The sequence below is a fragment of the Coenobita brevimanus genome, chromosome 74, assembly GCF_032717465.1.
Source record: "Coenobita brevimanus isolate Jiangsu-jjx chromosome 74, ASM3271746v2, whole genome shotgun sequence".
NCBI classification, from domain to species: domain Eukaryota; kingdom Metazoa; phylum Arthropoda; class Malacostraca; order Decapoda; family Coenobitidae; genus Coenobita; species Coenobita brevimanus.
This window is the reverse complement of record NC_137027.1, coordinates 6,371,832-6,397,649: the sequence shown is the minus strand read 5'-3', so window position 1 is coordinate 6,397,649 and position 25,818 is coordinate 6,371,832. Positions and strand designations below refer to the sequence as shown.

Here is a 25,818-nt window from a genome sequence, read left to right as displayed (position 1 = left end):
CGACCTAAAAAAAAAAAAGCACACACACACACACACACACACACACACACACACACAGATCTAAAGCATTATTTACCTTCTCTGCGGCCAGCAAAATAAAGATATCATGAAACTGAAGGGGTTAATGGAGATATTTTCAAAGACTATATTACATCGTCAACAAGAAAGCCACAAGGCAACGTACTTATGGGGTTAAAATAGTTCTGAATTCCTTATGATAATCGTCAAGCCTAGCAAAATGAGATCCTAATCAACCTCTATAGTGATATGCCTGCTTTTTCTTCCATGCCAGCTAACGTCATAGGAGTTTGTTCAGACCTACAGCACCGAATAACTCCTCATAAACAATCCCAACACCACGTAACAGCACCTCATAACAACCCCAACAGCACCTAACAGCACCTCATAACATCCCCAACACCACCTAACAGCACCTAATAACTCCAACACCACCTAACAGCACCTCATAACCCCAACAGCATCTAACAGCATCTCGTAACCCCAACACCACCTAACAGCACCTCATAATCCCAACAGCACATCGTAACAATTACATCTCAAAACGATTCCACCTGGTAACAACATCGTGCAGCAATCCAAACTCATAATAATCGCACCTCATACAACCCCTCATAACAATCCCTCATAACAACACCTCCTCATAACAACCCCATCTCATAACAATCTCACCTCATAACATTCTCATTCCATAACCTCAGAATAATCCCACAATCCCACCTCGTAGCAACCCCATAACAATCTCACGTCAGAACAACCCCATCTCGAAACAACTACATAAATATCCCACATAACAAGCAGTCCCAGCCTCATAGCAATCACACCTCATAACTACATAACAATCCCAGTCCCACGTCCACTATGATTATGCAATTTCGAAGGTTTGCATAGGCTGGCAGAACGTGTGGGAGGTTGGATTGGGGCTGGCTGTGTTTCTGACAGGGGGAGGTGCATTTTTTCAGGCAGTTTTTTTCCCCCTCCTTCCTCCCTTGTCATCTTTCAGTTATTTCCCTCTTCATCAATTAACTGCTTTTCTCTGCCTTGTATGTCTGTTGTCTTTTCATGCTTTCCTGTTTCTCTCTACATTACCTTTCTTTATCCTTGTTCATTACTCTTTTTTTTTTTTTTTTCATTTCCATCCCTACTTTTCCACGTTGTGTTTATCTGCTTACTTGTCTGTCAGTCAGTCTGTCTGTCTATCTGTCTGTACCTCCTGCCTCCTCACTCTGTTTCCTTGTCTTTCCATGTGTGTTTTTCCTTCCATATTTTTTAAAACCCTGGCTCGTTTTCTCTCATTTTTCTCTCTTCTCTATTGGCTATTTGTCTGTCTCTCTGCCCCTTCCTTCTCCTGTCTTCCTCCCCCCCCCTCGCCTTTGTCTCCCCCAGCTCCTCCCCTACCCCCATGCTCTATCACCCATCCTTGTTTTCCCTTACCTTCATCCTCTGCCCCCTTCTTCCCTTACCCTCGCCCTCTCCTCACTCTTTTCCCTCCTCCATCCTCCTCTTCTTCCCCTATCCCCACCCTCTATCCACCCTCACTTCCCCCATCACAACCCTCAAACCCCCAATCCTCTCACCCAACACGCTTCCTGTATCCCCCATCTTCTCCCCTACCCAGACCCTCAATCCCTTCTCTTTTTCCCCTGCCTCCACGCCTGTTCCCCTCCTCTTCCCCTACCCTCAATCCTTTATCCACCTTCCCCTATCTCGATTTTCTGTCCCCCCCTCTTCTTCCCCTATCCCCTATCCTCTGTCCCTCTCCTCTCCTCCCTCTCACCTCCCTCCAGTCTCTTGTCTTCTCATATTTTTCGAGTCTTTTCTTACGTTTTTGAGTGTCTGGATTGTGTGTCTGTCCTTCGTGAGAGAGTTTTTCCTATCCATGTTTATTTTAGCTTGTGCTCTCTCTCTCTCTCTCTCTCTCTCTCTCTCTCTCTCTCTCTCTCTCTCTCTCTCTCTCTCTCTCTCTCTCTCTCTCTCTCTCTCTCTCTCTCTCTCTCTCTCTCTCTCTTTTATTTATTCTTTAATCTATTTGTTTATTTACTTGCTTCCAAATGCATGTTCATACACACATTATAATCGCGCTTTTCCTACCTCATACCCCACTTTTTTTTTCATCACCACTTCTCTCTCTCTCTCTCTTTCTCTCTCTCTCTCTCTCTCCTTGGACACGCTCACCCTAACTTCCCCAACTTGCTCCTCTTGTAACTTCCCCTCCAGCTTCATTTTCTCATTTTTCATATTCTTTTTCGAGGACGAGATACTTAGTTAATTAGCGGTGTGTTGTGTCCTAGCGTGCGTGAGAGAGAGAGAGAGAGAGAGAGAGAGAGAGAGAGAGAGACGGATAGAGACAGACAGACAACGTGTATTTGCATGAACGTGTGTGTGTGTGTGTGTGTGTGTGTGTGTGTGTGTGTGTGTGTGTGTGTGTGTGTGTGTGTGTGTGTGTGTGTGTGTGTGTGTGTGTGTGTGTGTGTGTGTGTGTGTGTGTGTGTGTGTGTGTGTGTGTGTGTGTGTGTGTGTGTGTGTGTGTGTGTGTGTGTGTGTGTGTGTGTGTGTGTGTGTGTGTGTGTGTGTGTGTGTGTGTGTGTGTGTGTGTGTGTGTGTGTGTGTGTGTGTGTGTGTGTGTGTGTGTGTGTGTGTGTGTGTGTGTGTGTGTGTGTGTGTGTGTGTGTGTGTGTGTGTGTGTGTGTGTGTGTGTGTGTGTGTGTGTGTGTGTGTGTGTGTGTGTGTGTGTGTGTGTGTGTGTGTGTGTGTGTGTGTGTGTGTGTGTGTGTGTGTGTGTGTGTGTGTGTGTGTGTGTGTGTGTGTGTGTGTGTGTTTCAACCTTAGCCAGTCCACTCCCTTAGGTTCGGAAGCCCTCCCTCAGACCACCTAATACCTCAACACATCCTCACAGTCACGGCTTGGACTCTGCCGCAGGACCATCTTCATCGGAATGGGTTTGCCTAATTCAGAACTGCTCAGGTAGTATTAGCTGGGGAAGTCTGGCTATGAGGGAGTTTTTGCCAGATGTCGGTGGGTTTGTGGAAGAGAAGCCTTTTTTTTTTTTTTTTTTTTTTTGAGGAGGGGAAGGGGACAATTCCAAATCATCAAGCATACACAACTCAGGACAGGAGCTTTTCTGAAACCGCAATGAAAGTGTCCCGGTACATTTGTAATTGCCCCAGCTGTTCTGTCTCTGCATTACTGACCTAAAATGCTCCTTCCTCTTACCATTTTCCTCACAACAGACACGAACTTCGACTCATAGAACTACACACACGCACTTAGCCACACAGTGAATTGCCTCTCCCACGCACACGTACACACATAAACCCTCTGGCCCCACAGACACACGAAACACAAGTAAAACACACAAGTCAAAGAGTATGCGGGGAAAGGCAAAACTTGGCAGCAATACCCGCGTGAGTCCGTCCCTGTTAACCCGCCAGTCACCCGAAATTAGTTTAGCAGGTTGAGTGGCAGGGCTCGTTTGCCTCGCTTGGGTTCCGCTCCTCATTGCCGGACATGGCTGGGTCTGCCTGTGCTTGCTTCATTTACCGACATACGAGTATACATGAGGCAGAAGAGGTGCGGTAAATCGAACGTCATTTCCGTCCTATTTCTTAATAGATCTAGAACTGTTTCTCTTTTTATCTGATCACCTCGTTTGGTTTTCATGTTTTCTTTCAATGCTGCATATAACTGTGGATGGGATTAAGATAAAAAAAATAAAGGACCAGGAGGAAGATCGACACTGTCATTTACGTCCCTCTATAACCCCTAAATTTCGAGGAACGACACAGCTTTAAAAAAAATTTAGACTAACATTAGAGGATTTTAAGTGCATCTAAGAAACAATATCAATTTAACTCTCATACCTCGACTGGCCAATTATCTATTTTACTATGGCGGCTAGTACCACACCATTTTACTCGCTTCTGGAAAACTGGAGGTTTAAGAGTTAATGTACAAGGACATAACTACTTCCACTAATTAAGGACGTCTGAATTGCTCAGCGTAGCGAATCTTTATGGGTGCCCTAGCGAGCCATGTCAATTAGATATGTTCAGTCTATTCCGGTTAAAAAATACTAAGAACTAAAATAGCGTGTGTGAAGACCACTTATATTTGGACAGGCAGTTAATATAGTTCCAGTTCATGTTATGGAAATCAAGCAAAAAGTAGGAAATGGATGGAGTGTTTTTGATCATTTCAGTAACTTCATGCTCTATCAGCGACTGCCTGTATTGGGTTATTACATCCGCACTCGAAAGCTCAAGAGGGTTACAGTATGTGATTCGTTTGCTATGCGTGTCTGTCTGTCATTCTGGTTGCTAGCAAGATTTGGGAGAGCCACAGAACGGAACTGCACTAAACCTGGCCTAATGATTGAGGACCACCAGGGGAACACGTGGTTATACTTTGGCCGAGAAGTGATATAGGTCAAGGACAAGGTCAAGGAGTTTTTATCCGATTTTGATCTATACTAGTGGAATGGTCAAGGGACAAAAAAGAATGGAGAGATTCAATTTCTATAACATCTGCTCAAAAACAAACATCACAGAACAAGGTCAAAGTTTCGGTCCCTTAACTCATAAACTTTTAATTCGATCTGGAGCAAATATGGTGGACCGGTTAAAAGTCTGGCAAGGATGAACCAATTTTATTTCCAGAACAACAGGTCTAACGTCATGGTGTGTGTGTGTGTGTGTGTGTGTGTGTGTGTGTGTGTGTGTGTGTGTGTGTGTGTGTGTGTGTGTGTGTGTGTGTGTGTGTGTGTGTGTGTGTGTGTGTGTGTGTGTGTGTGTGTGTGTGTGTGTGTGTGTGTGTGTGTGTGTGTGTGTGTGTGTGTGTGTGTGTGTGTGTGTGTGTGTGTGTGTGTGTGTGTGTGTGTGTGTGTGTGTGTGTGTGTGTGTGTGTGTGTGTGTGTGTGTGTGTGTGTGTGTGTGTGTGTGTGTGTGTGTGTGTGTGTGTGTGTGTGTGTGTGTGTGTGTGTGTGTGTGTGTGTGTGTGTGTGTGTGTGTGTGTGTGTGTGTGTGTGTGTGTGTGTGTGTGTGTGTGTGTGTGTGTGTGTGTGTGTGTGTGTGTGTGTGTGTGTGTGTGTGTGTGTGTGTGTGTGTGTGTGTGTGTGTGTGTGTGTGTGTGTGTGTGTGTGTGTGTGTGTGTGTGTGTGTGTGTGTGTGTGTGTGTGGACGCAAGCACTTTCATGATGTAAGCTGGGTGATAAGTTGCTAGATGGATGGTAAAAAAAAAAAAAAAAAAAAAAAAAAAAAACAGGTTGTGACAGCAAAAGCAAGCTGTCTGATATATCAAACAAGCTGTACAGTAAAAAGGCGACACGTGACATAAAAATACAAGCTTAGACTGTGCTTCCTCGATAAACACAGCCACTCAACATGCTCCCTGCAGATATATGTGCAATACAAGCATATTCTTCCCATCATTATTTTCATTTACTGACTCGACAGGGTACAACCTTCTGTCTATATTCATAAATGCTTACCTGTCTATTGGTTTACTTATTTATCTGTTAACCTGATTTATCTATCTTTGCCTACCATCCTGTTTGTGAATCTATCAGTCAAGCAATATCGCGTTCTATCATTTACTGTCTACCTTCCTTCACTTTCTACCCGACTGTGTACATACTTGTCTGTCTTTACCTGACTATCAATCTACATATCTATCATTATATACCTAACTGTCTACCTACATGCTTGTGTCTACCTGTCCCCTGAAACAATGGCTGTAGTTTGCCTAATTTCTTCAATTCCATGAGGTACTTTTATAAACAATTTTGCCAATCCAAGACGAAATTATTCAGTTCATTGTGAAGGAGTTGGTAATGGCCGTAATCACATCTCCAGTTTAAAAGGCTTCTCCTAAGATGAATAACATCGTCTGGAGGCAGCAAGCATGATGTGAAAATGACGGTGTTAATGACCTCTCTCTCTATATATAACGGCACAGTGATATTCCCGTGTGTAGTAAGGCGCTTAAACGCAATCACAGAGACTTTATTTGCCTTTCCCGATGCTGGCTGGGAGGGACAAGACTTCAATCAGGCCGGGGGAAATGAGTTAGTGTTTTCCGAGAGTCCCTGAAGACTTGCCAGGGGAAATGCAGTTCGGGTCAAAGTTCGCCTCTCTATTTACTTTACATTTCAGGTCATGTCCATCGCTTTCTCCCCTAACGTATCGTACAAAATAGAATCTTTTGCGGGAAGTGAAGCATACTGTACCAAGAATCTATCAACTTAGCGATATTAGCCTGCAGAAGGAAGCGAGAAGTAGAAAGGGGGAAATATTACGCAAACTATTGTCCCCGACGTGATATAAGTAGTGGTGCTTGAAGGCATTACTGAGAGGAAAAAATATTGTCTGTAAGCTAGCACTGGAATATGTCAGTTGTGTAAAGGGTATTAAATATGCATATGTTTAATGGGAGATGGGAGTGTGTGTGGGTTGTGGCAGTGGGTGGTGTGGGAATATGAGGCGTGGCAGTGGGAGGTGTGGTGGGATATGGTGTGGTAATGTGTGGAATGGAAGTGTGGCAGTGAGAAGCGTGGTAAGATGTGGTGTGGTAGTGCGTGAAGAGAGAGTGTGGCAGTAAGTTGCGCTGTAGAGTGCGCTGTGGTAGTCTGTGGAGTGGAATTTTGAAATGTGGCAATAACGTAGGGTGTGGTGAGGTAGGGTGTAGTTTGGCATAAGTGGTGTAGGAGTGCGAGGTGTTGTAAGCAAGCCAGGGAGTGCTGTGGTACTGTGTGGTGTGGTAATATAAAGTATGGCAGTTAAATATGTGACAGTAAGTGGTGTGGTGGCTTCTGGTGCGGCAAGTGTAAGGTGTTTATGAGCCGTGGCAATGTGAGGTGTAGCAGAGTGAGAGGTGGCAGAGTGAAGTGTGGCAGAGTGAGGTGTGGCAGTGTGAAGTGTGGCAGAGTGAGAGGTGGCAGTGTGAAGTGTGGCAGAGTGAGGTGTGGCAGTGTGAAGTGTGGCAGAGTGAGGGGTGGCAGTATGAGGTGAATATTAGCTAAAATTGTTTCGTCACTGCTCAGTAATTTTCCTCTCGTTCCGTGTATTACTATTCCCTCTCATACGGCCCTTACGTTGAAATGCGAAGTGAGAAAATGATTGATCTTTAGGGTACATTCATCCAATACTTGTGATAATACTGATGTGTTTGTGTGTGTGTGTGTGTGTGTGTGTGTGTGTGTGTGTGTGTGTGTGTGTGTGTGTGTGTGTGTGTGTGTGTGTGTGTGTGTGTGTGTGTGTGTGTGTGTGTGTGTGTGTGTGTGTGTGTGTGTGTGTGTGTGTGTGTGTGTGTGTGTGTGTGTGTGTGTGTGTGTGTGTGTGTGTGTGTGTGTGTGTGTGTGTGTGTGTGTGTGTGTGTGTGTGTGTGTGTGTGTGTGTGTGTGTGTGTGTGTGTGTGTGTGTGTGTGTGTGTGTGTGTGTGTGTGTGTGTGTGTGTGTGTGTGTGTGTGTGTGTGTGTGTGTGTGTGTGTGTGTGTGTGTGTGTGTGTGTGTGTGTGTGTGTGTGTGTGTGTGTGTGTGTGTGTGTGTGTGTGTGTGTGTGTGTGTGTGTGTGTGTGTGTGTGTGTGTGTGTGTGTGTGTGTGTGTGTGTGTGTGTGTGTGTGTGTGTGTGTGTGTGTGTGTGTGTTTGTGTGTGTGTGTGTGTGTGTGCGTGTGTGTGTGTGTGTGTGTTTCAGAGCATGAACAGCTACCTCTTACTTTTCATGTACGTAGTATGTAATATTAGTATTAAATAAAAAAGAGAAATATCTACGCTATTCTCTCTTGGAAAACTGCCATTATCTACAGTCTAGTTTTTTTTTCTCTCAACTCTGTACTGGGAAAGCTGGCAAGAAAAATATAAAGAAAATATATGACCTTTCGTGATACAGTATAAAGACTACACGCTCCTTACCCTGTCATTATCACCACACCACCTCTCTCTCTCTCTCTCTCTCTCTCTCTCTCTCTCTCTCTCTCTCTCTCTCTCTCTAGCACGTATCTATGTACTAGTATGTATGTATATATGTATATCTATGTACGAGTATCTATCTATTTACCTTCTTTTCTTTTTGTCCATATTATTGTTGTCATCACCATCACCATCTCCCATCATCATATTCACCCCAATCACCCTCACAATCATTATCATCAATATTACCATAATCATGATCATTTTCCTCCTCCTCCTCCTCCTCCTCCTTTTCTTTATCCCATCTCCTTCTCTCTTCTTCCTCATTCTCGTCCTCCTCCTCTTCCTCGTTCTCTTTCCTTCCGCAATACACACACAGCCAGCCATTCATTACGTTCCCGAGTGGATATATTGCTCATGTCAATTCTAACTTTTACCCACAAATTTAGCAACTAATCTAACTAGACTACAAGTTCCGCTACAGCACCAGGCCAGCACCACCAGCCCCTGACAAAACTCAGCACCCTCAGCATCACCCAAAGACAAACTCAGCATCACCCAAAGACATACTCAGCATTACCCAGACAGACTCAACACTACCCAAAGACAGACCCAGCATTACCCAAAGACATATCCAGCATTACCCAAAGACATACCCAGCATTATCCAAAGACAGACTCAGCATTACCCAAAGACAGACTCAGCAATACCCAAAGACATACTCAGAATCACCCAAAGACATACCCAGCATTACCCAAAGACAGGTTCAGCATCACACAAAGACAGACTCAGCATTACCCAGACTCAGAATCAACCAACGACAAACTCAGCAGCAGCATCAAGAAATCTGATTGAACTTTACTGGCCTCCTTGGTCTCGAGACTGGGACAACTGGGGCAGGCGATTTTATTCAACTGAGAGTGAGTCACAGAAGCCTGTGTGTCAATACGGGTAGCATTAACCTTTCCTCTGTGGCAAGAACTGTACTTTATTCCAGAAAACACTCAACGATTGTTTTCTCCTCAGAGTGAGTTATAGGAGTCTGGGAGGATTAATGCTTCGTTACACTATATCTGGACACTTTAAAGCTTCACTTGAGATCTGAAAAAGCTTCTCGCATTTACGAAACAACTACCAATAATATTAAATTTATTTCTGAGAGTACAGGTGGTATAGGACGGGAGGATATATAATGGGAGAAAGGCGACAGAGGTAGCAAAGAAGAAATAATGTAGAGAAGGGACGCCAATATTCAGAGCAACAGAAAAGCAGTTACTTCCTTTTTGCATTTTATAAATATATATATATTTTCCCCATTTACTTTACTGCGTGTAAACATGAAGCCAGCACAAGTCACCTGATGGGAAACAACCTCTTGCCATCTACCCGAAATTTTATTATATTTGGTTCCAGAAACTTTTGTCAAATCTTGTTTTTGATCTTCATACCACCGACACACTTCTCCCTTGACCCACACACACTCACACAGCCAAACGGCCAATCCATCTCGGTGCTAAATTTAACGAGACCTAATTACAGAACAGGTAATCTGGGCAAAAAGTGTGAAAATTATGTACAAAAACGTGCGCCGAGCTTCGAGAAAACTATGCAGGAACGAACACAAATCCTTAAAATTACCTAAAAATTACGTACGTCAAAAAATAATAAAAAATGGCTGTAAGAAACGGCACTAACACGACCAAAATACCGCAACAGATTCCTTTGAAGTGATTGTGGGTACCTGAGGGCGTGGGTTTGCAAGACGTGTGTGGCGGTGTAAGTTTAGAGTGAAGTAGTGAAAATGAGGTACTTGAGGTGCAACAGTGGAGTCCCCTGGTGAGGAAAGGGGGCAGTGGAGGGAGGAGGGAAGGAGCGAGACACCCAGACGGAGTGAGTGATGTGGCGTACAACTCGTAACTGGATGTAATTTCGGGAAGAATGTTTGCTTTGTAGAATGGTGTTTAAGACTTTACAAACCTTACAGTCCGACGACGTCTTGGGTAGGCTGGATAAAACCGACTTTAGTTATCATGAAAAAAAAAATAATAATGACGTGCCCGGCCTTAAAGGGTTATTGAGAGTTTTAATCCCCGGCGATCTAAGGAAATCACTTATAATGTGATTAAAGTCGTTTGGCGTTACTCAGAATAAACCATAAACTTTAAAAGATATGCCCTGGATAGAGGATTTGAATATCTTAACGAGGAGAAGCGGGAGATCCAGAAACAGAACGGACATTAAAAAAAAAATGACTACGTGAATTTTAGGGCGGAAAGTTTGCACAATGTTCTTAGCTCCTTTACTATCACGACGTCTGTCTTATTTCGGCTTTTGCTGCCTCTACGCGATTTAATTTAGCAAACAAACTATTTTTTGAACTGGAGGAGTAACATACAGCCTTTCGTATTCCCATCAATACAATGCATTTTCTTTCTTTCTTTTTTTTTTATGATCTCGTCCTTGTTACTAGTCGAGCTTTTGATTTCTGTCTCATACGCTCGTCACTCCTTTGTCCTGTTATAGCCTTCATTGGCAGTGTGTGAGAGGAGAGGAGAGCAGAGCAGAGCAGAGCAGAGCAAAGCACAGCAGAGCACAGCAGAGGAAAGGAGAGGTTGAGAATGGGAGATATGAGAAGGGATGAAATGAGATGAGATATGAGATGAGAGGAGATAAAAGAAGAAAGGAAAATTGATGGGAGAAAAGGAAAGGAAAGAGGAGACGAGAGTAAAGATAAAAAAAACAAAGAGGTGGTGCTCATGACTGGGTTCTTCAACACACACACACACACACACACACACACACACACACACACACACACACACACCTCATTACAGACACAAACATTTTCATTTTCCAGCCACATGCACATTGCCTTTGAAATGACCCCATACTGCGCTCCATGAGGCACAGTACATAGGAACGCTGTGTCTGAATCTCTCTCTCTCTCTCTCTGACACACACACACACACACACACACACACACACACACACACACACACACACACACACACACACACACTTTTGCACTGCGCCATTTCTTTAAAATTGAATTCATTTTTTTGTATTTAAGTTGCACTCTGTATATATAACTCAGCCACTAATTATATACAAACAAATATTTCACTCCTAAGCAAATATTGATTTTCAAACTAACAGTCGTGTGCTGAAAGCAGGATGTGGAGAGTTCGAGTCGAACTCGACGCTATCGATATGCTTCAACGTAATGTGGAATCCACATCTGAGGGATGCTACATTTGCGTGATGTTTAAAGGCCAAAATAACTTGAAAAAAAAAGTTGAAGCATAAGATGTCTTCACAGGCGCCGTAAGATACAAATAATACAAAGATAAACTACTATATCACTCTTCTTGCACCGTCATGTTTGTCAGTGTCACGTCATGACAAAACTGTGGCTACTTGACAGCATACGGACAGTTTGTGGCATCCACTTATGGAGCGCCCCGACTGCAAAATTGTGGAGCGCCAATTTTTTTTTTTTTTTTAAATATGCGACCATAAGAATTTCTGTAAAATCATTCAGGACACTTTCTTAAGTGTTATATAGGGGGATGATTTTTAAACAATTTTATTTCAACTTGCTAAAATATAGGGCGATTTATAGATGCAATTATATGTATGTATATACGTATGTATTCATGTGTGTCTGTCTGTCTGCTTGTTTGTACGTTTGAATATATAACACCTAGTGTCATCAAGACAATCGTTCCCGTCACATCTACAATTTTCTGACAATACAACATCAATGTCTAAACATCTTTCACTTCACACCAGCACTTTCACTGTACACAACGTTAGATGTTACTGTGCATCAAAATACATTATTACACTTCTCACATACTTTAGCCATATCTCACAGTACCAAACCACTAGCTTTCACGCATTATTTGGCCACATTCCACTCACCTCTCTCTGTCACATCTCAAACTATCGCTCCTCGTACTGCTACACATTATTACTAAACTTAGCACCGGCAGTTATCATATACTTCTTGAGACAGATCCCTCACACACCTCAGAGTCACACTTCACACAGTCTCTCCACGCACTGCCCTGCCTGACACACTTATTCCTCAAACTGTTGGCAACCCTCCCGTCCCCTACTGCACAGTGACTTTTCTAACATTGTGGACAAGACATTCACTGGCGCTTCTGAACAGTAAATTCCATCCTCTTTGCACATTCCAACAAGCAACAGGATCTCTGTACACTTCTATGTTCACGCCACTACACTGCTCTATGTATAACTGATATTCTTCCCTATCCAATATACCTTTTGCACACCTACAAAAACCTCTCCCACTTTTGCGCAAACTATCCTCCAACACGAGCTCTTTGCATCACCTCCAAACTTCTATACACAACTGACATTTTCCCTCTGCAATATAGTCCTTTTATCGCACATACACCTACAAAAATCTGTCCCTTCTACACACTGCCCTTTCACCACTTTCACACCACTTTCTATACCACACCGTCATTTTACACCGCCATACTTTACCGAGAACGAGGGGTAGAGATAAGGTGGGAAAGTATATTGTGGGAGGGTGCTGTGTCGTGGGAAGATGGGTCGTTACTGAGTAGGGACAGAAACCCATATAGGTCCATTTTGTCCTGGCCACCCTTCACACAATGCAGCGTCAGGCACCGGACAGATAGACAGGTAGACAGATAAGTAAACATATATAGTAACATCTCCAGAACGAAAACACCTCACCATTCATTACAACTTCGTCGGACACTCATGCACTCTTCTCTGCCCACCATTATCCACAACCATAACGTGCCTTTCTATATCGCTTTTGCCACCACACTAGCTAATCTACTTCTTTTTTCCCCTACACCCACAACGGGTCTTTCTACACCTCCCTCTCTACCACACCTTCCTTCCACACCTGCATGCTTCATTACATACCTCCACCACACCTGGCTTCCACACCTGCATACTTAACTCCACACACCCCTCTTCACCAAACATTCCTTCCACTTCTACATACTATATTCCACATCAAAATTCACCTCGCTCTTTCACATATCATCACTCCACAGTCCACATCTCACCCGTTCTCTCCTACATATCTATCTCATTCCACAGCTAAAATAACTTTCCCTCAACACCTCTGCACATCATTCCACACCTACCTCTCCATCACACCGGCTCCTTCACAATGCGTCTCCTCCTTAGTCTTAACCACAACTACCCTCTCATCAAATCTGCACACAACATTCCTAACTTCCCTCACCTTCACAGTTTAATGCATCATTCCACACTTGCTCTGCACCTTACCTGCCCTTCAGTCACACCTCTTCCTCCTCCACTTCTGTCCCTCCACCACTCTTGTCTCTCCACCACACCTGCTGTCCAGCAAATCTGCTCTCCACACCTGCCTTCCACACTTACCCTTCCTCAACACTTGCCTTCCACACCCGCCCTCCACACCACCCCCTTCTCCATACCTGCCCTCCACAACAGTTCCCAGCATCTGCCTCTCCACCACACCTATCCTTAAAAACAGCCATCCACAACTCCCGCTCCACACTACCCATCACATCTCCCTTCCAAGCCTTCCTCCCCACATCTGCCCACCAAAGCTCCCTGCTCACGCCTGCCCTTCACACCTTCCCCTCCCCACACTTGTCTTCCAAACCTCCCTCCTGTCGTCTACACCCTCCCCTTCTCCACACCTGCCCTCCACACCTGCCCCGGTCATTCCCCTCAGGTGGCGTCGGTCAACATGGCCTCACTGCCCCATTGCATAAATTGAAGGCCCCAAATTACGCTCGCTGCAGACGGGGCAATTTTTACTAGCCCGGGCTGAGGCAATGTCGGGTCGCGTAACTCAGGGGAAATGGTCGGTCCTGTCAATTAATATAAATGTATGAGGTGTATAATGGGCGCGGGAAATATGCAAACGCGTGTATTATAATGAGGTGTCACTCAAACTGTTGTTAAAATACACCGACACATAATGCCAGGCGCGTTATCATAACTATACTGTGGTTTCCCCTGTAGCTGTGATTGTCCAGCCAACCACGCACCATTCACCCTAATTATTTATATTTATACAATATATATTTCTATTATTAATTAAATATTCAGGTACATACTCGCGCCTAATATATTTTATTTATTACTTTGTGTGCTTGTATAAATACAAATTAATAAATATAAATATAATAAATATATCACTACATCTGTCTTTCGATCTATTAGACATATAGACAGAGAGACTGGTAATATTACATCAGTCTCGTAATAGCTGAGAGATGGAACAGCTACTTCGACTGCTATTAACAAAAATAAATAAAAAAATAAACATTAACACAAAGAAATGCGATCTCTGTCACGCCATTTTCCATATCGTTATGTGAACTATCCATCAGTTTCTTGCTATCGTCAATTATTTGTTTCCTCACTGTCTCTTCCACTTCTCCTCACACATTCACGTATCAAGCCACGCCATATCTTACTTTTGGCCCTGTGCTCCTCTTCCTACCTCCATACTCGGTCACATACGAGTACACTCTTTTCACCATATCAGCTCTCTTTCTGTACCCTAACCATATCAGCTCTCTTTCAGCACCTTAACTATATCAGCTCTCTTTCAGTACCCTAACCATATCAGCTCCCTTTCAGTACCCTAATCATCTCAGCTCTCTTTATGTGGCTATCTGATGGAAGTAATTACCTTCACATACTGATTTGGTATTTATTATGAAGATACAATACTTCTTTGATCATTAAAAAATTATGGTCAATGCCTTGGAGGCTTTGAAACGGGGCAGAAAACACAGTCCAGATTTTTGCTTTCCTTTCTTGTTTCTCTCTCTCTCTCGCTCTCTCTCTCTCTCTCTCTCTCTCTCTCTCTCTCTCTCTCTCTCTCTCTCTCCAACTCTAGGCATACTCCTTGACAGCCCGTTCCCTAAGGCCCAGCAGTCCTTCTACTTGCCACACTTCTCTCCATGCCATCCACGTTGACGCTGAGGCATCGTTGCAAAAAATAAATAAATAAATCACGTAACTCTGCACCAATCACCAAATATCTTTTCCCCTGTTAGCAAGCAGTAGAGCCATCAACTGCATGCATCAGATTTCAGGAATTCGGTCTTTCACTATTATTTTTCCCGTTAAAAAAAAAAGGAAGAAAAATATGAATAAAATGAAAGGAAGCGTTATAGAGCTTTATCCAAATCTCTGACAGCTCTACACAAATACTGCGAGAGATGTGGCGTAGGTTCCATCGCCCTGCCGAGATGAGCGTTAAAAATACTTCCCTTCCGTCACTCCCTCGAACGTAACCTGAATACTGGGTCGAGCCGTCACTCCTCTGATGGAAAGTGGTGTGACGTTTTCATTTCGTGTTTATCATGCACCGATTGCCAAGTTGGACATCCAGCTGAGGGAGCAACAATCAGGACAGTTTTCTACATGTCAATAACCTAGGAAATTGTGCATAGTGACAATCCATATGCGCTTCTACACTTGAATACACCCGGAAACCGTCCATGCAAATAATTAGCGTGACTTTCTACACGTGTATGTATCAGGAAATCTTTCATATAAACAATCAGAGTGATTTCAAAACGTATAAACACCAGTTATTATTCACACAAACAATCAGCATGAGTGAATAAATCGGGACATCGTTCATACATAAAACTCATTATGCGTTTCTACATGTGAATAGGTCAGGAAATCAGTTACACAAATAATACAGCAAGAAGTCGCTCATACAAACAATAAGCACGGGTCTGTACACGTAAATACACCAGGAAATCTTGTATACAGACAATACACTGCTTGGAGATGACTATATTCAGTAAAAACACCTCACTGGCTGAATGCACAGGATGAAGTAAATATGCGGCCTTCACTGTCCTGGCCAATTACCACACTTCGAATGCCAACTGAAAGGACAAAGGTTTGGTTCCAGGCTGGGAAAGGGAAGAGTTTGATGATACGAATGTTTCTTATTAAACACGCTCTACTCACATTCCATAAGACCCACCGCCATGTCATAAAAACACCCCTTCTAATACCATCACATCACTGCTGATTTAAATAGCCACAGCATATATTCAGTATGGTCTGAGGGCATTAAGGTCAGAGTGGTGGCATATGAAGGTCTGTGAACCTAAGGACGACTGCTGGGCTTTAGGGAACGGCCTCAAAAGTCTATGCTTAAAGTCAGACACAAAAATAATCGCACTTATTATACGCATCTGCATTTTTTTTTTTTTTTTTAATTACGATGGTGAGGAGGGCTGCAGGTATGGTATGTCTAATATGGTTCTGTGTTGCAGCATCAGAGAAAGTTTGCCGGATTCGTAAAATATACTGTATATATATATATATATATATATATATATATATATATATATATATATATATATATATATATATATATATATATATATATATCAATCCACTGGCATAATCAAGATACGTTTTCGTAGGGATGAAAAGTGAAAGCCAATGCAGAACCTTACCTTGTCTTTTGTTCTTCCTGCTAAAAAAAAAAAAAAAAAGGTACGAGGAAATTATTGTGTTTCCGTTTGCATGAAGAACATGAAAGAATGGGAAAATTTGCACTCTCCTTTTCTGTCCATCCTGCTAACACTAATGATAATCACAATCACAATGACAACCTTACCCACACCCACACCCACACCTATTCTCACACTCACACCCACACTCCCAATCACTATCGCACCCCCCCACCCCCAAACACATATACCCGCACCCCCTCACCCACACCCACACCCACATCCATATCCGCACCCGCACCCTCCCCCACACCCACACTTAGGTAACCCCCCCAACCATGCACCCAGCCAGCGCGCAGGTGATATTACAGGGGTTATTGATGTATTGACGGCACAGGTAAACTGACGTAATGATAGCACTGATATATTGATGGACGAGATACACTGATGGCACATATATATTGATGTACTGGTGGCGCGGATAAATCAATGCGTTGGTAGCACATATGTACTGAGATAGTGATGTAATGAAGTACTGATGGCAAGACACTGAGAAGGAGCCTACACGTGGTGATGCGGTACTGACGGCACATGTATACTGATGTACTGACGGGACAAATGCAATGATGTACTTATGATATACAGAAGCATTGCCGGCACATACACATAACGTATTAACAACAATAATGTACTGATATGCTAATGGCAGATGAGTACTGATAGCAGAAACATACTAATATACTGATGACATAGATTATACACACGTACCAAGCCTGAACATCGACACAAGCGACACCTGCCTCAAGCAAATCTTCTTACTGTGACCGACAATAGTAGCAGAGGAGAGTTGTATAATGAGCGAGTGAGTTTCCCATAACTTTCAAGGACGATGTGGTAATTTACAATGAAGCCACGATAATTTGCCACGAAGATACTATGCTTAATAATGAAGATAAGTTGATTAACGAGCAAGGTATGAATAAGTCCCGGTAACTCATGGGAGATATAAGTGACGATAAAGAGAGGATGCTGGACAAATATGGTAATGATTTATATTTACTTACAACATTGCCCTTCTCGTAAATCGATGTTCGATTCTCTCTCTCCCTCCCTCTCTCTCTCTCTCTCTCTCTCTCTCTCTCTCTCTCTCTCATACTGTATTGTCATTATTGATGGAGTTATTTTACAGCAAATGACGTCACTATCTTGAGAGTGATAGGCGACCCACACGCGACATATGGACATCTGTGTATGTATGTATGTATATGTATGTATGTATATATGTATATGTGTACAGTATCATTAGCCAGAAGCCGTAATCCAGATGGGGTGGCCACAAACAAATCACCTAATGGAGATCACTAACAATAATACATTACTACAAAATTTCTCTGGACTCTAAGGCTTCCGTCGTAAGCAGGGGCACCCACCATCCACTCACTTGACATAGTACTGTCTTTGGGTAAATACATTGCGTGAGAAGTCTTATCTTTTTAAAACATGGAACCATTTTCTACGCCGAGTGGTATCAATAGAGCCAAGTGACGCCTCGTGGTTTAGTGGTTCAAGGCACTTCAACCTGAGTGAGCCTGTTGGGTAAATATCCAAGGGCGTCGGAATTTACTGCTCAACTAATGCCACTCAGGTAACAGTGAGGCTGGCCATCCTTCACTTATATTTCAGGCCTGAGTAACCTAGACCCAAGATTCAACGCTCCTGATGACGATAAAAAAAAAGTACTGGATGATGAATGGATGAAGTAATGTTTGTCGGGCATTAAGAACATGAGATACGGGATAAATCTGTACTCTCCTTAAAAACAGTTACGACAGGGATTCGATCGTAAGTGTATTTGGGAATCAACGTCTTAGGTTTACAGTGCTGGATCTTACGTTTGTGGTATCTGATGTTGTCTTCCTTCCTGAGTTTATCTTTAATTTTCACTTCTGGCTGACTGGACATAAGACTCTCTCTCTTATCTATCAATCCATTTCTCTCTCTCTCTCTCTCTCTCTCTCTCTCTCTCTCTCTCTCTCTCTCTCTCTCTCTCTCTCTCTCTCGGTCTTCCTTTCTTCCACAGCTGTAGAATCCTCGGATATTTCCTTCTTTGTCATCTTTCACTAATGATTTCTGTTTTCCCTCTTCTATTTCCAGTAAGTCTGGGACATCTCTAGGACATCTGTGGGAAGTCTGAACATCTGTGGGTACTGTAGAACAATTCTAGGACATCACTGGACAGTTTGGTAAATTTTTGGGACATCAATGGGAGTGTGGGACATCTGTGAGACATCTGTGGGGTGCGAATTGGGACATCAGTGTGACATATTTAGGACACCAGTGGGACATCGTTGGGATATGCGTAGGGCAACTATGGGAAGTGTGGGACGTCTGTGGGACATGAGTGGGAAGTGTGGAACATGTGTTGGACTCATGATACGTCTGTGGAAGGGTGTGTGGAGTGTAAAACATCCGTGGGACACCTGAGAGAGAGAGAGAGAGAGGCAGACAGACAGACAGACAGACAGAGGGGGGGGGGAGTGTAGACAGAGAGGCGAGTCGGGACACCAGGAAAATATACCCCACATAAATCAAATGAAATCCTTCCTCTCTTGACGTGAGGAGGAGGAGGAGGAGGAGGAGGAGGAGGAGGAAGCAAAAAAATCCAAAGTTAAAGGACAGGTTGACGGGTGAGAAGAAAAGAGGAAGCACGAAAGATCAGACAAAAAGATGGAGGAGAGATACGGTGAAAAGAGGGCGACGAGAGGAAGAGACTCTGGCAAAAGGAAGGTAAGACGACAGAAGGAAGAGAGGTAAAGAAAGCGTCTGAAAAGCTTGAAGTCAAAGCAACTGCGGAGGAGATATGAGAAAGAAGAAACAAGAAAACACAGAGGGAAAACAAGGATACAAGACAATAACAAATGAAGAAAAACACAATTAAAAGAACACACAGAGGAATAAAGTTATAAATATTAGAACAGAGCAACTGCAAAGACACAGAGGTAAAAAGACAAAGAGATAAAAGGAAAAATGTTCTAAAAATGAGTAGGAAGAAGAAACTAGGGAATGACAAAATGTATAAGAAAGCTTAGGAAGAAACAGAAGAAAAGGGAAAATTAATACAGAGAGAAATGATAGACCCACAAAGAAGGAAACTGGAAAACGAAATGTGAAAGGTAGTGCCACTCGGGGAACAGAAACTGGTCACTCTTGGCTTCAATGTTTGCACTAAGTAGAAAAATAAGAGGCAAAAAGAAAGGAAAGCGGATGTTAAAAAACGGGACGGATGAAAAAGAAGAAAAAGGCTTAGGAGTAAAACAATTAGAATGGCTAATTGGAAGAAGAAAGGAGAAAATATCGACAGGGAGAATATGACAAAGGTAAAAACAAAGCAACGGGAAAATAAAGATTGGATTAAAGAAAACAAAGGACGACTGAAAAAAGGATTACAGGAACTAAAATAAAGATAAAATTAAAGAATATCGAGAGAGGAAACAAAAAAGACTAAAATAGCAAAGAAAGGGAACAATAAAGATAGGACTGAAGAAGACGAAGGATTGGTAAAAAAAAAAAAAAAAAAAGAATGAAAGGACTAAAGCTCTGGAAGAAAAGTGAAAATATCGATAGAGAAATTAAGATAAAAGTAGAAATAAAGAAGGAAATGCGTAACTAAAGACGACTTGCAAGACGAAGACGGGCCGGGGTCGTCTCAGGTTCCCCGCGAAGGCTAATGGGGTGGAATGGAAGACAAAAATCCCAGAGGTTCATCAATTCAGGTCTGAGGAGAAGGAGGAGGAGGAAGAGGAGGAGGAGCAGGAGGTGAGTTATTGATTTGTGGGACACTGTTGAGTTCACTGCCTCCCCGCCCCCCTCTCTCTCTCTCTCTCTCTCTCTCTCTCTCTCCATAACCATCTCTCTTTTCTCCACCTTCTCCCCTTTTCTACAACTTCCCTTCCCTCCTCTCCCATTCTTCTCAGCTAATATTCTTTCCCTTCCTGGTCCTCCTTCCTCTCCTTGTGATTCTCTCCTCTCTTTTAATTCTGCAGTATATTGTTTTCTCTTCTCTCAAGCAAAGCGAAGATTCCACACAGCCAACTTAATGAACCATATGTGTGGTGTCGTGGGAGTCAGTCTCTCTCTCTCTCTCTCTCTCTCTCTCTCTCACACACACACACACACACACACACACACACACACACACACATTCACTCATACAAATACACATGTACAAACACAGCCACCCACTCTTCCCTTGTCGGAATGAAATGTAAACGGAATTACATCTCTCTCTCGATGACACTTGTGTGGGAGTCAGAGAATTTACAGAAAGAGACTGATGAACGTCATGTAAAAATAACACACCTCGTTACACCTCCGCTACGTGTGTTCAGAGGTCCTGACATTTTCTGCCTGGTGTACCCAATTATGTGTCTTTCATCCCGACTCAATGACCATCAAAACATCGGCCATTAATTAACTCGTACCAACAATGACGCAGTTCTGATAATTGCTCCTTGAATTTTGCTGCTGTAAAAAAAAAAAAATGAATCCTTACTTAGAAGCGAGGTAGTGAAAATTTATATGGTCAGTGACTCAGTATTTAAGCACATGTTAAATGGGTTAATTTTAAGGACACAGCAGGATCTCTCACATACAACAAGGGAAACTATGGGTCGTATTTAGGTGGCACTAGATGTTTCGTAACATCTTTATCTTAACCATTTATTATGCATATTAGATCTTTTCATTTTTCAGTGGTATTTGTTAATATTACTGCCGGCGTAATTTACCTCAGTAACGCAAATAAAAATAAATAAATAAGAAAGTGTAAGATACAAAATAAATCTCTGAGGAAGATGTGCCTTGAAATTTCCTGTTGTAAGCCTCACAATGTTAGTTTAGGACGGAGTGGTCGAGAGTCAGCATTTATGAAAGATAAAAAGGGCCCCGTCACACTCAGAATCGGTCAAGGCAGCACAGGCGACTTCGCAGTGGCTTTTTCACAGCGATTACTATGGATACTATACCCCGTTATTTTTTACGTTGCCTACTGTAGTCTATATATTCCTTGCATCGACACAGTTTGTTTATAGATTCCTTGCATCAGTTTGTTTCGATAACGTACAGGAGGATAAAAAGGTGTAACGAGCAAAATCAATCGCTAATGCATACCTGTCGATCGTGCTGGTGAGGGTAAAACATGCAATAAAAACACCCCGCTTCGCTGTGTCACGTTCTGGGCCTTCAGCTTCTCAACGCCAAACATGATGCAGGTGACAGTACGAAATGGAATGCTCAAAAGGTGGCCTCATGGAAGTGGTGTTCTTATTCCAGCTTTACCCCCAACCTAAGATCGAGAAACTGCGTCAACTGTCTGATTCTAGCCTCAGTGTGACAAGGCACTAAAAATTCCCTTTTAGTCATCCCGAGAAGATTCTAACATCCTTCCTAGTAATGATGCGAAAAGATGTGAACTGACTAAACTATCTGATTACATTATTCCAGCAAAGGGTAGCAGTGAATCCCATATTACTCCATTTGAGGTGTACGGGCTCGAAATCTCGAAATAAGACCATCACAGTCCATTACATTTAAGGGTAGATGACTAGCTTACTCCCCTTTTGCCACTACATGGATAAACAACCTTCAGTCACCCCTTGAGGCTCGAACCCATGCAATGCCGTCACTCAGGCTGGGACATTTTATCCACTAGACCCCCAGACAAGGCTATATATAACTTGTTTAGCACAGAGGGGTGATGAAGGGACAGGGAAGTGGAAAGGTAGGTAGGGAATGAAAACAGGAAGAAATGTTGCAAGGAGAGTACCTGGAAGAGAGAGAGAGAGAGAGAGAGAGAGAGAGAGAGAGAGAGAGAGAGGGGGGGTCTGATGGGAGGAGTGAAGAGAAACTTGAAGAGGGAGAGAATACAGCAGAAAATAAACGGAGGGAGAAAGAGGAAAAAGTAGGAGACAGAGCCTCAGAGATTTAGAGTTTCGGAAGTGACAAGAGAAATACAAGGTAAGAGGGTAGGGAAAGTGATGCACGTATTCTAGCTGGGATATGGAGGCTTCGTTGCACCTCTTCCTTGGCAATATATCCTGTACATTACGCTCAATATCCTTTTACATCTTACTGATGTTAATTATGTCGATACTTAAACGAAAAAATACCGCAAATCAGAATGTTAATGTGCAGTAGGTCAAATACGTGGCTAAGGCTTAAATTTCTTTGTTTCTTATCCCATCTAGAATACAGCCGTGAGACAGCAAACTAGGAGAAGGTTAGAAAGGGATTAGTTAAATACGGCAAAACACTGAGATGTAGCAAATGGATAAAAGAGGTAAAAGATGAAGAGAGAAAAGGGCTGGAATAAAAGGAAGAGGAAGGGAAGGAGAAAAGTAGAAGCAGGAGGAGGTCAGAAAGGTAGACGATGAAGTGAGGGAAGGAGAAGGGAAGATAGAGAGAGTGTGATACTACGGGTAAGAATGGAAGGAGGAGAAATGAAAGAGATTAGTAGAAGCTGGAGGAGGGCAGGAAGGCAGACGATGAAGTGAGGGAAGGAGAAGGGAAGATAGAGGGAGGGAGATACTGCGGGCAAGAATGGAAGGAGGGAATATCAAAGGGAAGGAGGGAGATGCTCGCAGAAGAAATGTAAGGACAGGAAATGAAAGAGAAGGAATGGGAGGAAAGGAAATGAAAGGGAAGGAGGGAAAAGAAGAGGAAATGAAAGAGAAGGAATGGAAGGAGGGTGAAATAAAAGAGAAGGAGAGAAGGGGAGGAGGGGAAATGAAAGGGAGGGAGGGAAAAGGAGAGGAAATGAAAGAGAAGGAATGGGAGGAGGGTGAAATATAAGGGAAGGAGAGAGATACTTAGGGGAGGTGAAATGAAAGGGAGGCTATGAGGATGACAGGACAGTGAATGAATATGTAATAACTGGAACTCTCGTTATTCAGAATGAGAGAGTGCAGAGGTGATAGTGCCTGTCTGTCTGTCTGTCTGTCTGTCTGTCTGTCTCTCTCTCTCTCTCTCTCTCTCTCTGACACACACACACACACACACACACACACACACACACACACACACACACACACACACACAGAGAGACAGAGAGAGAGAGAGAGAGAGAGAGAGAGAGAGCAAACTTCCATTTCTATGTAGATCCGCGGCACAGGCGAGATCATACACTCTTTACGACTCTCCATACACTTCTACACCCTCCCCCTGTCTCTTCCACGATCTCCACCCTTTTCCACGATTTAACACCCTCCATTAACACTCTCGGGCTCAGCTGAATAAAATAGTTAGGCGTTTGCTAGGAAATAACACTAAGACAGTTTCGACAGTGATAATATTAATGGTATCAATATTAACACTTTGAGGTGCCTATGACAAACACTCAACTATATAAATTTATGTTGTCCTTACTGTTACACCCCGTCCTCTTCCATACTGACAAATCTGTACTGGTGAAACAGCACCGACGAAGCAGCACCGACGAAACAGCACCGACGAAATAGCACCGACGAAACAGCACCGACGAAACAGCACCAACAAAACAGCACCGATGAAATAGCACCGACAAAACAGCACCGATGAAATAGCACCGACAAAACAGCACCGATGAAATAGCACCGACAAAACAGCACCGACAAAAAAGTGACAAAAAAGGCACCAAAAAACAGTACCGACGAAACAGCACCGACGTAACAGCACCGACGAAACAGCACCAACGAAACAGCACTGCTACATCAACAAAGCAACATAGATGAAGCGGGTCGGACAAAACTGACTGGAGGAAAAAACACTAACACTCTTGCACTAATAAAACAGCTTACACAGAACTACATCCAGACATCCACAGACAAAACACTCCATCAAAGGTCTCTCTCTCTCTCTCTCTCTCTCTCTCTCTCTCTGTATGGGGTTGGATCTCCTTTACGACGCTCAGATCTGAACGTAAATCTCTGGACTCTCTGGAACCGCCCCCCTTCACCACGCCCCCTCCTCTTCCCTCAGCCATTGACGGCTTGGGTAAACTTGGCTGTAAAGAGAGTTGTGGGCGTGGGCGCTAAAACCACGCTGGATGCAAGACGTGAGATTTTCTTTGTATCTCTCTCTCTCTTTTTTCTTTTTGTCCGTCTCTCCGTCTTTTTCTGTCTCCTCCTTTTCCCTTCTGCTAATATTCTTTCCACTTCTACTCTTTCCTCGTCTGTTTGTATGTGTCTGTCTGTTTAACTCTCTCCCTCCCTCCCTCTCTCTCTCTCTCTCTCTCTCTCTCTCTCTCTCTCTCTCTCTCTCTCTCTCATCCACCCTTTCCTCTCTCTCCTCAAGGAATAAGCGTTCTTGATGACAAATAAATTCCGGATTATGAGAGGATGATTATGATGATTAACTTCGTGTCCTTTGTGTTTGTGGTTTTCTGTCTGTCTCAGTTTCTGTCTGTGTGTATCTGTCTGTCTGCTTGGTCTGTTACTCTTGCTTTCAGTAATATTTCTCACTTCACAGTACGTATGCACTCTCTCTCTCTCTCTCTCTCTCTCCCCCTCCATACATTCACAGCCGCCAAGATTAATAATAATAATTGTACAACGAGACACACACACACACACACACACACACACACACACACACACACACATACAGAGAGAGAGAGAGAGAGAGAGAGAGAGAGAGAGAGAGAGGACGTACGACACCAGCATATTGACTGTCGATGAAAGCCAATCAGATCCGAAACCAGAGAAGAGTAGATAGATAAGGTAGAGAGATTAGGTAGATAAAGTAGTTTAGATAGGGTAGATAGAGTAGACAGATAAGGTAGATAGAATAGATAGATAAGGTAGATAGAGTAGATAGATAAGTTAGAGCAGATAAATAAGGAAGATAGAGTAAATAAGGTAGATAGATTAGACAGATAAGGTAGACAGATAAATACGGTAGATAAAATAGATAGATAAGGTAGGTAGAGTAGATGGATAAGTTAGGTATAGCAGACAGATTAGGTAGATAGATAAAGGAGATAGATAACTTTGGCCTTCTGCTTCTGACACAGGTATAAAGAATCACCTAATGAGAGCATGTTCTCTCCCGCTCTCTCTCTCTCTCTCTCTCTCTCTCTCTCTCTCTGTTTAAGTCCTCACGGGGTATGCAGATCAGGGGAAAAAAAGACAGACAGACAGACAGAATCGCTAGAATCCGAGTAACGTCCTTTTTAGCTGATCCTTACTGGTGCCAGACGATTCTATTCAGCTTAGGAATGGTCTCTCGTACTGTAGGGATCCACTGAGGGTAACTCTAACGCCTGCAGTGGGAAGAGACTACACTGGGCTTGGTAATAGCGTCAGGAGATGGAAAGAAAACAATGCGAGTGACATCCCAGGGGGCACTGAGTTAAATCTG

At 43.1% G+C, this 25,818-nt stretch overlaps 1 pseudogene; it reads right to left on the bottom strand.

Annotated features, from left to right (window-relative positions):
* LOC145407667 (cell adhesion molecule Dscam2-like) overlaps positions 1-25,818 on the bottom strand; it is a 245,115-nt pseudogene that overhangs the window by 111,922 nt on the left and 107,375 nt on the right.